This window comes from Schistocerca cancellata, chromosome 4 (genome assembly GCF_023864275.1).
Source record: "Schistocerca cancellata isolate TAMUIC-IGC-003103 chromosome 4, iqSchCanc2.1, whole genome shotgun sequence".
NCBI classification, from domain to species: domain Eukaryota; kingdom Metazoa; phylum Arthropoda; class Insecta; order Orthoptera; family Acrididae; genus Schistocerca; species Schistocerca cancellata.
The window spans coordinates 817034908-817047969 of record NC_064629.1 but is presented as its reverse complement, the minus strand read 5'-3'; the positions used below and the strand labels follow the sequence as shown (position 1 = coordinate 817047969).

At 45.3% G+C, this 13062-nt stretch overlaps 1 non-coding gene across 1 annotated transcript; it reads right to left on the bottom strand.

Annotated features, from left to right (window-relative positions):
• Positions 1-5840: 5840 nt before the first annotated feature.
• Positions 5841-6033, bottom strand: LOC126186531 (U2 spliceosomal RNA). Its single transcript, XR_007537616.1, has one exon. It is a non-coding gene; the product is annotated as a U2 spliceosomal RNA (small nuclear RNA).
• Positions 6034-13062: the final 7029 nt, after the last annotated feature.

Sequence of the window (13062 nt, the reverse complement as noted above, 5' to 3'; positions counted from 1 at the left end):
ATTCGTCATCGCCATACTGGCGTATCACTTGCCAACACATTCTCCAGATCTCTCACCAATTGAAAACGTCTGGTCAATGGTGACCAAGCAACTAGCTCGTTACAATACGCCAGTCACTTCACTTGATGAAGTGTGGTATCGTGTTGAAGCTGCATGGGCAGCTGTACCTGTACACGCCATCCAAGCTCTGTTTGACTCAATGCCCAGGCGTATCAAGGCCGTTATTATGGCCAGAGGTGGTTGTTCTGGGTACTCATTTCTCAGGATCTATGCACCCAAATTGCGTGAAAATGTAATCACATGTCTGTTCTAGTATAATGTAGTCGTCCAATGAATACCCGTTTATCCTCTGCATTTCTTCTTGGTGTAGCAATATTAATGCCCAGTAGTGTAAATGCAAGAAAGTTCCGAGTTATTTTAGTATCCCATTAGGAAATTAATCATTTCAGAATTCCGCAAACAGTTGCCACCTATTCTTCTCAATGGCATCCCAATACTGTATCAGAAACATACTGTACTGCATCATACTTAGCATATAAGCACACTTAACAAACAGATCGCAAAAGGTTGCGCTGAAAAATTCAGACATTGTCAAAAAGATAGAAAATATTAGTAACTGGGAAAAAAATCACAAAGGGAGTCCACTCGTGTTCCTTACTTATGTGAATGACCTTCAACTTAACATTGAACACGCAAAATTGGAACTTTTTGCAGTTGATATTACTGTTATAACAAATCCCATTGGAGAGAAAGTAACACATGTGTTGGTAAATGATATTTTATTAAGAATTATTAAGCAATTTTCTGAAAATTGACTCTCCCTAAATTTTGAAAATTCATGCTAAATTCAGTTCTGTACAACAAAGAGAGTCGTACCAAAGACTGATCTAGCACATATTCTTGAATCAGCAAATGGGATCGATTGCTCAAAATTTTTGAATGTACGTATTGATGAAAACTTGAACTGGAAGAAGCATGTTACTGAGCTTCTCAAACAATTAAGTTAAGTTACCTTTCCTCTTCGTATAATTGCTAATCTTTGAATCAAACGGCCGGCCGGTGTGGCCGTGCGGTTCTACGCGCTTCAGTGTGGAACCGCGTGACCGCTACGGTCGCAGGTTCGAATCCTGCCTCGGGCATGGATGTGTGTGATGTCCTTAGGTTAGTTAGGTTTAAGTAGTTCTAAGTTCTAGGGGACTGATGACCTCAGATGTTAAGTCCCACAGTGCTCAGAGCCATTTGAACCACTTTTTTTGGAATCAAATGTATCAACTTCCTGACGTATTTTGCGTATTTCCACTCAATAATGTATTACGGAATAATTTTCTGAGGTAATTCATCACTTGCATACATGCATCCACAGACGTTTTCCGTAACTGGATGGGCGACGTGTGTAAGATTGGAACAGAACAGTCTTCGCAGAACGGCAGTTACAGTATTGGAATGAGAATAACCGGCCTATATCACTAGCGCCAGTCGGTTGTGCCAGTTTGAAACATCTGTTACGGTCTTCCAGAAAGCAAGATATCCAAGTGTATTGATTACGTGGAACTCGGCTTGTTCTGTTCCTTCACAGGACGTCGAATGTAAAATGTATAGTCCGGTCCCACTTCTGGTCAGTTCCAAATTAAATCAGAGACAATGTTGTAGGGAAATTTGGGTAAAGATAGAAGAAATGTTACAAGATGTGTACAGATGCCGAGCGGTTCTAGGCGCTACAGTCTGGAACCGCGCGACCGCTATGGTCGCAGGTTCGAATCCTGCCTCGGGCATGGGTGTGTGTGATGACCTTAGGTTAGTTAGGTTTAAGTAGTTCTAAGTTCTAGGGGACTGATGACCTCAGAATTTAAGTCGCATAGTGCTCAGAACCATTTGAACCATTTTTGATAGGGATGGTTCAGCAATGACACATAACTTGCAAATCATGCTGCAATGTCACCGGCTGACAGCGTCACTAGATCGACGCAATGAGCCATTTTGCTGACGTGACAAATCATCGAGAGTGGTGGTTTGGAACTCGAGTAATTGGGTTAAATACACTCCTGGAAATTGAAATAAGAACACCGTGAATTCATTGTCCCAGGAAGGGGAAACTTTATTGACACATTCCTGGGGTCAGATACATCACATGATCACACTGACAGAACCACAGGCACATAGACACAGGCAACAGAGCATGCACAATGTGGGCACTAGTACAATGTATATCCACCTTTCGCAGCAATGCAGGCTGCTATTCTCCCATGGAGACGATCGTAGAGATGCTGGATGTAGTCCTGTGGAACGGCTTGCCATGCCATTTCCACCTGGCGCCTCAGTTGGACCAGCGTTCGTGCTGGACGTGCAGACCGTGTGAGACGACGCTTCATCCAGTCCCAAACATGCTCAATGGGGGACAGATCCGGAGATCTTGCTGGCCAGGGTAGTTGACTTACACCTTCTAGAGCACGTTGGGTGGCACGGGATACATGCGGACGTGCATTGTCCTGTTGGAACAGCAAGTTCCCTTGCCGGTCTAGGAATGGTAGAACGATGGGTTCGATGACGGTTTGGATGTACCGTGCACTATTCAGTGTCCCCTCGACGATCACCAGTGGTGTACGGCCAGTGTAGGAGATCGCTCCCCACACCATGATGCCGGGTGTTGGCCCTGTGTGCCTCGGTCGTATGCAGTCCTGATTGTGGCGCTCACCTGCACGGCGCCAAACACGCATACGACCATCATTGGCACCAAGGCAGAAGCGACTCTCATCGCTGAAGACGACACGTCTCCATTCGTCCCTCCATTCACGCCTGTCGCGACACCACTGGAGGCGGGCTGCACGATGTTGGGGCGTGAGCGGAAGACGGCCTAACGGTGTGCGGGACCGTAGCCCAGCTTCATGGAGACGGTTGCGAATGGTCCTCGCCGATACCCCAGGAGCAACAGTGTCCCTAATTTGCTGGGAAGTGGCGGTGCGGTCCCCTACGGCACTGCGTAGGATCCTACGGTCTTGGCGTGCATCCGTGCGTCGCTGCGGTCCGGTCCCAGGTCGACGGGCACGTGCACCTTCCGCCGACCACTGGCGACAACATCGATGTACTGTGGAGACCTCACGCCCCACGTGTTGAGCAATTCGGCGGTACGTCCACCCGGCCTCCCGCATGCCCACTATACGCCCTCGCTCAAAGTCCGTCAACTGCACATACGGTTCACGTCCACGCTGTCGCGGCATGCTACCAGTGTTAAAGACTGCGATGGAGCTCCGTATGCCACGGCAAACTGGCTGACACTGACGGCGGCGGTGCACAAATGCTGCGCAGCTATCGCCATTCGACGGCCAACACCGCGGTTCCTGGTGTGTCCGCTGTGCCGTGCGTGTGATCATTGCTTGTACAGCCCTCTCGCAGTGTCCGGAGCAAGTATGGTGGGTCTGACACACCGGTGTCAATGTGTTCTTTTTTCCATTTCCAGGAGTGTACATTTGGATTTTGGGAAACCTGGTGAAATTACGAAAATTCATGTAAAATGCGTAACTGAGGTAAATATGACAAAACTGTGAACGAAAGAGGGTTCTTACATGCTTGCCTGGGTGTACATTCCTCCACTGGAGCAGTTGAAAACTGATGTGCATACTATCCATGCTCTGTTTGTTTCAGTCCTATACAATACGCTCTTGTTTTGCATACAGTTGTGCATTGTAAGCCTTAAAAATGAAAGACACAGTGTCCTAAGATTAGAAAGTCATGACACCACCTAAGACACCAAAGCAGTGATCGTATACTGGGGTGCAATATTCGCTGCCAATATGAGGAATCAATGCTCTTGGTCTCTTGGAAAATGGAACACTGAGTCATCTGCTACTGCATCACTGTGGAACATGAGTTTAAATGCTGAGGTCTTCACCTTCGAAGACTGGTTTGGAAACGCTCCTCAATTCTGCATGCTCTTCCAGGTTCCATATGTTGTGACGTCTTCCACATTTTTGTGAATAAAAAACACTGCCTCTGTTTTTATTTCAACCATCATGCATGCTGTGGGAGTAGCTTACCTTATACCATGCAATGTCTATCCTTCTGTGAGAGTCGACGGATCGACACATGTTAATGTAAAATTTCTGGATGTTAATGTCAGTTTAGCACCTGACACATACCTCGAAGTCATTGTAGAAAAAGAATGCATGGCATGTACAAAGTTGTAGTTATACACTGCTTGGATGTGTTACAGGAAAAAAAAGAATGTATCAGAGTGCTTACAAAAGACCAACATAGGAACCCGCTCTTGTGATTGATAGTCTGAGTGATATGGTTTTCCTACAGTATAGGCGAGAAAACTTTACACAGTTCTATATAAGCTACTTCGATCACTGGCCACTTGCTCCACTGGTCCAATACATGTATATTTAAAGGGATCACCACATATGCTCTATGTCAACATGCAGACGGTATTTGTTTTCTATATATTGAAGAGATGGATGTAAAATGTTATCCCATCCTCGACCATGTTACTTTATTGAAGTTTTTATAGTTCATAGTTTTACTCCATTGGATGCTATAAAAATAAGGATTAAAGAGAGAGAGTGAGTGAGTGAGAGAGGGAGGGAGACACTGTGCTGTTAGGAAATACTCTGTCTCCATTACACTGTCATTTTTCTAGTGGAGCAATTACAGGAGTACGATAAAAGAGACTGTGCAGCCAACATATACTCCGTATGGTTGTGAATTTCCTCCTGTAATTAGCGCTCTATTTTTCTCGTTGTGTTGGTTCTCTACCTAGTCAGTGGTGGGTGGAGGACTAAGAGCATTCTGACTAACGGAATGGTGCTGTCGGAACATGATGGGAATTCGTGAGAATTAGTGTGGCTTGACAGAGGCATCACTTACTTGTCGAAATCAGATGGATTAAAATGCTATACGTCGAATACTGGAATATTCGTGAGAATATGGCAGGTAAGCAATACTCTACTGAAAGGGGAGTTGAGAGGTGAGCTCTATACCGCTTCTTCTAAGTATTGTGGGCAAATATATTACAACCTGTCACATATGTCTCGCAAAGTGACTGCAATGAGAAAATTAGGAGCTAATATGAAGTTTTTCAGCGAGAGACAATCAGCAGCAGAAGTTACATCTTTTGTTTTATCGATAAATGTGAGATAACATTAGCCTGCAAGTTTGGTGTGCCTATAAGTGGATGGAGTGACACTTTAATAGGTAGACTAAATTTACATTACATCTATATGGTTTCTTTGCAAGCCTTCCTACAAAGTGTGGCTCAGGGTACCCTGTACCATTACTACTCATTTCCTTTCCTACTCCACTTCCAAACAGACCGAGGGAAAAAGGCTATCTACATGCCTTTATATGAGCACTGATTTCTTGTATCCTGTGGTCCTTATGCAAAATGAATATAGGTGGCAGTAGAAACCATCTGCAGTCAACTTCAAATGTCAGTTATCAGCAGTTTTCCTGAAAAAGAAAATCATCATCCCTCCACAAATTCCGATTTGAGCTACCTGGCGAGTGTAATCTGACTGCAGAAAAAAAATTTCACCATTCAAAGTGACTCTCACGCACAAATTAATTAATTAGTCAAACAATTTTATATTAATGATATGCCGCCAAGTGGTTGGAAGCGAGGACGAGAGTATCACTGATATGATTTTGGAGTTGGAGTGGTAATCAAGTGTTTTTTTCGTTGTGGCGGTATCTTTTAACGAAATTTCAATCTCCTACTTACACAGGGAGAGATTAACATCGTAGTAAAATCAGCTACTTTAACGAATTTATAAAGTGATACGTAGAATAAACCTAATATTTACAACTCATCTGTGCTTATGGCTTAATAGACTTCATACATGACGAAACACTTGGTTGCTTTAAGAAAGTTCCAAAACAAAGGGCATCCTGTGACAGAGGTAGAGCATGCTCTTAATACTACGTCATGATCCAAAAATGAGTTTAATGTTGTGGTCCTGTGATGGGGAATGTAACAGATATTAAGCTGGTGAGAACAGATATTATTTTTAGCTGATGAAAGAATACTTAAGAGGATATATACCCTATGCCATACTGTTGTACAGGATTTTCACAGCAAGTAACGATGCTTTAGCATTGAGAAAATGCGTGTACACCCCAATTTCCGTTGTCTTCAAAAATGATTCACATGAAAGGGAGGAATCTGTATTTCACATGAGATGTTTCAGGTATATGCACAACAACATCCCTGTCTTGGATAGGGTAAATTGGATTTTTTGAACTGGGCAGAGTCTACGTCAGGGGTGAAACTGCAGTTGCCACTAAACATCCAAGCTGAAAGCTGCAGCTTAGTAGCCATCTGAAAAAGAGTGGGTGTGGTTTCCCTAGTAACAAATATCAAATGACTTTGACTTCTGCTATGTCATCACTGAACTCTCCAGGTGTCGACTCTCGAGGCGCCCTCTGTGTGGATGAATAGTGAATAACTGCTCAGTATGCGTTTTGCTGCCTTTGTGATTATGTGGGTTACAAGCAACACATGGAGGAGGACGCTTGTGTTCTCAGATGTCTCTGTATACAAGAACCCTGATATATGGTGAGTGTTAAATTAAAATACTTGATTTGTCTTAGTCTGTCTATACATGTGGGGATGAACCACGTCACTCTTTGAAATGTGATCACCGATGTCGCTTGGGGCTCTGGGATCACTCGCTAGTTTTCCGCACGCCTGGGTAGAAGGCTTGCAGACAGTATGGCAATCAGATGCGCTGTCACGATGGTGCCAGCAAATTGTAGGAAGTGAATTATTTTTCTAGAAGCTTGCATCTACTTGGAGCCTTTACCATGTGTGTGTTTTACAGAGTCTACTTACGGTACATGAGATAGGCACGGTATTTGGCGATCTTTGTGGAATGTGTAGGTCTTTATTAACGCTGATGTTTTGTGATATGTTATTGCCAGCACCAAACTGTAGCACTGTAATCAGAGCAGGACATCACGTCTGATGTTTGTGGCAGTGGAAAGCTAGGGTTTTCTACCAAGTCTCACCTATCGGCAGAACAACACAGAGGGTTGCTGTCATCTGACGCTTTGTTTGGGGATTAGCGCAACTTCCGATCTGTGGGCCACACTAGCCAGCCCTGTGTTTAGGACTCTCTCCAGACCAGTGTGTGTGGGGATACATGAGGCAGATGGCGCAGGTGCGGTTCCCAGCATATCTGTCCTGCTGTCAGTGTGAAGGTGCGATCACGGATTTTCGCTGGTTATGGGTTGTGGTGGTGGAGGAGGGTGCATACAAGACCTAGGATATATGACAAGTGATTTTCCCTCAAATTACAATATTCCTCACAGTCAGTCATTTTGATGAGATACTTGGCACCAAATATGCAAATGAGCTGTAGCGATCAATTGAAAGTACATTAATGTTCCCTGCCCAGGGAACCAATAGGTTATGTGATCAATGGTGTAAGGATTTTGACCTAACTGCACCAGTCTCCACCAGTACGAGATGAGGTGATGTCATCAGAGTGGAGGTCTGCAAATGAGTTATTTCCCACCAGGGATGAGCCTTGTCTCCTGCAAACTGATTAAATAAAGGATATGCAGCAATATATTATTGACACTGATTTGTATTTTATGTCGTAAGATCCTTCCTCTCCAGTACAGATTGAGTCATTTCCCACCAATGTCCAGATTGGGGAGGGGTCAGGTGAAGTGGGGGAAGGGAGGGGAAGGTTGGGAGATTTCCCATCAGGGGGAAAACTGATGCAGAACTGAACAAATGTCCCTTTTCCCAGAGGGGGCAGGAGGCTTGGGAGGGCGATGTGGTGGGGTGTTTCACAGAAGGACTGATTATCACCAGGGGGTCATAAATCAATTACCATAACAACAGTTACCCCCTTTGGTAGAGCAATAGGTTAAGGGGAGGGGGAGAGAGCAGTTTAATTGATAATTTTAATTGAGTAGCATATCAATTTGATATCAAAATTGGAGTAGATAGCCCTTTAATCTACTACTAGAATACGGTGAGGAGACATGTGTGAAGACTTGTGTGAACAAGGAAACTGATACTGAGGGAAATCTAGGCTGTCTTCATATTCCTTACGGATTCACAGGTCAATTACTTCAAGATCTAAATCAGCGAAAATTGGGTCCTGGGAGCTTTTTTTTTCATTTTCCCATCAAATTGCACTAAGAATAATTTTTTTAACACGGCTGGCACGTCGTCTGTAGACACAAACACTCATAAATTCTGTGAAAAACTTATTTTTTTCAACACTGCTAAGAATGTCACATAAAACTGTGTGCCTACGATATCCCGACTTTCGTAGAGCGCTAAACAATATGCGACAGACTCTTTACCAAGACTTTTCAATCTGACTTTGAACATAGTCTGCCATAACCCGTATGAGACACAAGACTGTTATGTTTGATAGCTGCGCCAAGCGAAATTATTCTACATGTAGTGGACATAAATATTCTGCTGTAACTACCAAGCACTCTTTTACAAAATTATCATCCGTGAAAGAACACAAGCCCTTTGTTTACGGTAGTGCATTTTTTAGCTCATTCAAATGCAGGCTCACTTCATTTTACTTCCTCTTCCTGTTTAGAGAGCTTTCTTTTAGGTTTCAAAACCTCTTATACTCTCACAGGTCCTTCACATTTTCTGTTTCCCTATTGTCGAACGTCGCGAGACAAGTAAATTCATCTTCCTGGAAGTACTCAGCGAGCCCATCTCTCCATGGAGAATGTGAACATTCTTCGCGCTGCAGATCGAGGTGCGAAGACATGTTCCGTGTTACAGAAAGCCGACTCGCCATTGCTGCTAGTAGATGGCATCTCTGTCAAAACCGATCTTCCTCTATTTCGCAGCTATCGCTCCCCCTGTTGTCGCGACCACTTAATGCGCGCAAAATTTGGTATACTCTCCACCACGCCGCTACTGCTATGCTCATGAGCAAGAGCGTGAGCAGGCGCGAAAGCTCACGCTCAAAATCAATGAGCTATTAAGCCGTGGTCTAACGTGATCGAACAGGCAGAATACTGCTACATGGAGCGTTACTTACTAAATCACCCTTCAACAGGTGTCAATCATGTAACGCAGAAAACTGCATGTACATGTCGTCGCTAAGCATACTCCATATACAGGGTGTTACAAAAAGGTACGGCCAAACTTTCAGGAAACATTCCTCACACACAAAGAAAGAAAATATGTTAAGTGGACATGCGTCCGGAAACGATTACTTTCCATGTTAGAGCTCATTTTATTACTTCTCTTCAAATCACATTAGTCATGGAATGGAAACACACAGCAACAGAACGTACCAACGTGACTTCAAACACTTTGTTACAGGAAATGTTCAAAATGTCCTCCGTCAGCGAGGATACATGCATATACCCTCCGTCGCATGGAATCCCTGATGCGCTGATGCAGCCCTGGAGAATGGCGTATTGTATCACAGCCGTCCACAATACGAGCACGAAGAGTCTCTACATTTGGTACCGGGGTTGCGTAGACAAGAGCTTTCAAATGCCCCCATAAATGAAAGTAAAGAGGGTTGAGGTCAGGAGAGCGTGGAGGCCGTGGAATTGGTCCGCCTCTACCAATCCATCGGTCACCGAATCTGTTGTTGAGAAGCGTACGAACACTTCCACTGAAATGTGCAGGAGCTCCATCGTGCATGAACCACATGTTGTGTCGTACTTGTAAAGGCACATGTTCTAGCAGCACAGGTAGAGTATCCCGTATTAAATCATGATAACGTGCTCCATTGAGCGTAGGTGGAAGAACATACTGACGAAACTAAAATGAGCTCTAACATGGAAATTAAGCGTTTCGGGACACATGTCCACATAACATCTTTTCTTTCTTTGTGTGTGAGGAATGTTTCCTGAAAGTTTGGCCGTACCTTTTTGTGGCACCCTGTATACACTGTACGTATTACGAGGAGTGAGAGAAAAGTAATGTGTCTGATTTTTTATCTACCATAGTTTTTATTTTCTTCAAACAACAAGGAAGAAAAGATGGATGCTTGACGCTTTTAGGGAGGCGGGAGCGGCAGTTTCACACATGGTACCGGCCCCTCTTGCCAACTGACATCACTCGGTCCCGCAAGGGGCCAACGGTATATACGGGCCCTGCAACGGACGTCATACAAGTCGGTTTGCCCCCTACACTTCGCAAACGCTCGGCGTTGTGCAGGGCCCACGGGAAATCAATATTTATTTGAAACGGTACCCACTAAAGGTTTTAATTATGTCATGTGGTGTCGATATCTTGCAAGCGTTTAAACACACAGTCAAGAATTACACTAGTGGCCATTAAAATTGCTACACCACGAAGGTGACGTGCTACAGACTCGAAATTTAACCGACAGGAAGAAGATGCTGTGATATGCAAATGATTAGCTTTTCAGAGCATTCACACAAGGTTGGCGCCGGTGGCGACACCTACAACGTGCTGACATGAAGAAAGTTACCACTGATTTCTCATACACAAACAGCAGTTGACCGGCGTTGCCTGGTGAAACGTTGTTGTGATGCCTCGTGTAAGGAGGAGAAATGCGTACCATCACGTTTCCGACTTTAATAAAGGTCGGATTGTAGCCTATCGCGATTGCGGTTTATCGTATCGCGACATTGCTGCTCGCGTTGGTCGAGATCCAATGACTGTTAGCAGAATATGGAATCGGTGGGTTCAGGAGGGTAATATGGACGCCATGCTGGATCCCAACGACCTCGTATCACTAGCAGTCGCGATGACCGGCGTCTTATCCGCATGGCTGTCACGGATCGTGCAATCACGTCTCGATCCCTGAGTCAACAGATGAGGACAACCATCTGCACGAACAGTTCGACGACGTTTGCAGCAGCATGGACTATCAACTCGGAGACCATGGCTGCGGTTACCCTTGACGCTGCATCACAGACAGGAGCGCCTGCGACGGTGTAATCAACGACGAACCTGGGTGCACTAATGGCAAAACGTCATTTTTTCGGATGAATCCAGGTTCTGTTTACAGCAACATGATGGTCGCATCCGTGTTTGGCAACATCGCGGTGAACGCACGTTGGAAGCGTGTATTCGTCATCGCCATACTGGCGTATCACCCGGCGTGATGATATGGGGTGCCACTGGTTACACGTCTCGGTCACCTCTTGTTCGCATTGACGGCACTTTGAACAGTGGACGTTACATTTCAGACGTGTTACCCTACATTTCAGCAGGATAACGCACGACCTCATGTTGCAGGTCCTGTACGGGACTTACTGGATACAGAAAATGTTCGACTGCTACCCTGGGCAGCACATTCTCCAGATCTCTCACCAACTGAAAACGTCTGGTCAATGGTGGCCGAGCAACTGGCTCGTCACAATAGGCCAGTCACTACTCTTGATGAACTGTGGTATCGTGTTGAAGCTGCATGGGCAGCTGTATCTGTACACGCCATCCAAGCTCTGTTTGACTCATTGCCCAGGCGTATCAAGGCCGTTATTACGGCCAGAGGTGGTTGTTCTGGGTACTAATTTCTCAGGATCTATGCACCCAAATTGCGTGAAAATGTAATCACATGCCAGTTCTAATATAATATATTTGTCGAATGAATACCCGTTTATCATCTGTGCATTTCTGCTTGGTGTAGCAATTTTAATGGCCAGTAGTGTATTAAACTCATCTGAAATAGTTACTCACTCCCCACCGGAGACGGCTGCTAGTACTCGTAAGACTTGCAGTGTCATGTGCTGTGACGTATGCCCCATGGCCTGTGTTTCTCATGGGCCTTGGTCCCACGGCGGGCACGAGCTGCTTTGACCTGCCCAACTCACCTTCCACGCAAGCGTCGTTTCGGCCCTCTCTGATTGGTGCCAGAGGCTGCAAATCGTGCCTATATAAGTGGAAAACTGTGCCAGCTATGGCAGACTACTAAAACAACTAACTGGTCGAACGTGAGAACTACACTCCTCGACTGTCCTTTTTCACATACAAATCCCTAATCCACACCATCCTTTGCTATGCAAATGTTGCTTGGATATCTGCCCTCCTAAGTTCTATAAGTCCCTCCTGATCCTCGAATGCCATGCACCGCACCTCGCTTTCCACATCCCTATACCTTCTTTACCAACTCATCACATTCCTCCGTCTCCTCATTCACATAGAACACCTCGGAACAATATTCACCATCTGTGAACTTGACCCCAACAACCCTATCGTTTCCCGTATACTCTCCAAGCCGCGTATGCTGCCGCACTTTTACCAACACATTCCACCAACCTCCACTTCCAGACCCTACACATGCTCTCCCAAACAACATTCAACCATCTCGCCCGCATCTCGTGGTCGTGCGGTAGCGTTCTCGCTTCCCACGCCCGGGTTCCCGGGTTCGATTCCCGGCGGGGTCAGGGATTTTCTCTGCCTCGTGATGGCTGGGTGTTGTGTGCTGTCCTTAGGTTAGTTAGGTTTAAGTAGTTCTAAGTTCTAGGGGACTTATGACCACAGCAGTTGAGCCCCATAGTGCTCAGAGCCATTTGAGCCAACCATCTCTCCCTCCCAGATCATGAGCTCCGCCCCAACATTTGCCCCTCCTACTACCTATAGGTCCACCCCACCCAATCCAACTTATCAGAGCATCCTCTCCCTCCCCTTGTTACGGCGTAAAGCCAAACGCCGGCACGCCAGTCGGGAACGATAGAGAAGAAATGGCTGAGAAGACGTCAGCCAATCGCGCGCTGACCGACACCTCTCCAGGACGACAACGCGACAGTAGCGGCCCCTATGTGAAGAGGACATAAGCGCTGCGACCGACTGGTGACGACCCAGTTGAATAGAAACTTCAAGATTAGCCAGTTCTATAGCAGCACCAACTCCAGTTACTTCGCTTGTACGCTCTAGGAACTGTATATACTGAAGAAGATTTCTTATTTTGCATGTCGTCCTTGGCTTGTGACACATCTCTGTAATTGCAAAAGGTAAGTACTGTAATTTTATTATTGTAATAAAACTCATTAATACGATTTCTACATCTACATCTACATGGATACTCTGCAAATCACATTTAAGTGCCTGGCAGAGGGTTCATCGAACCACCCTCACAGTTCTCTGTTATT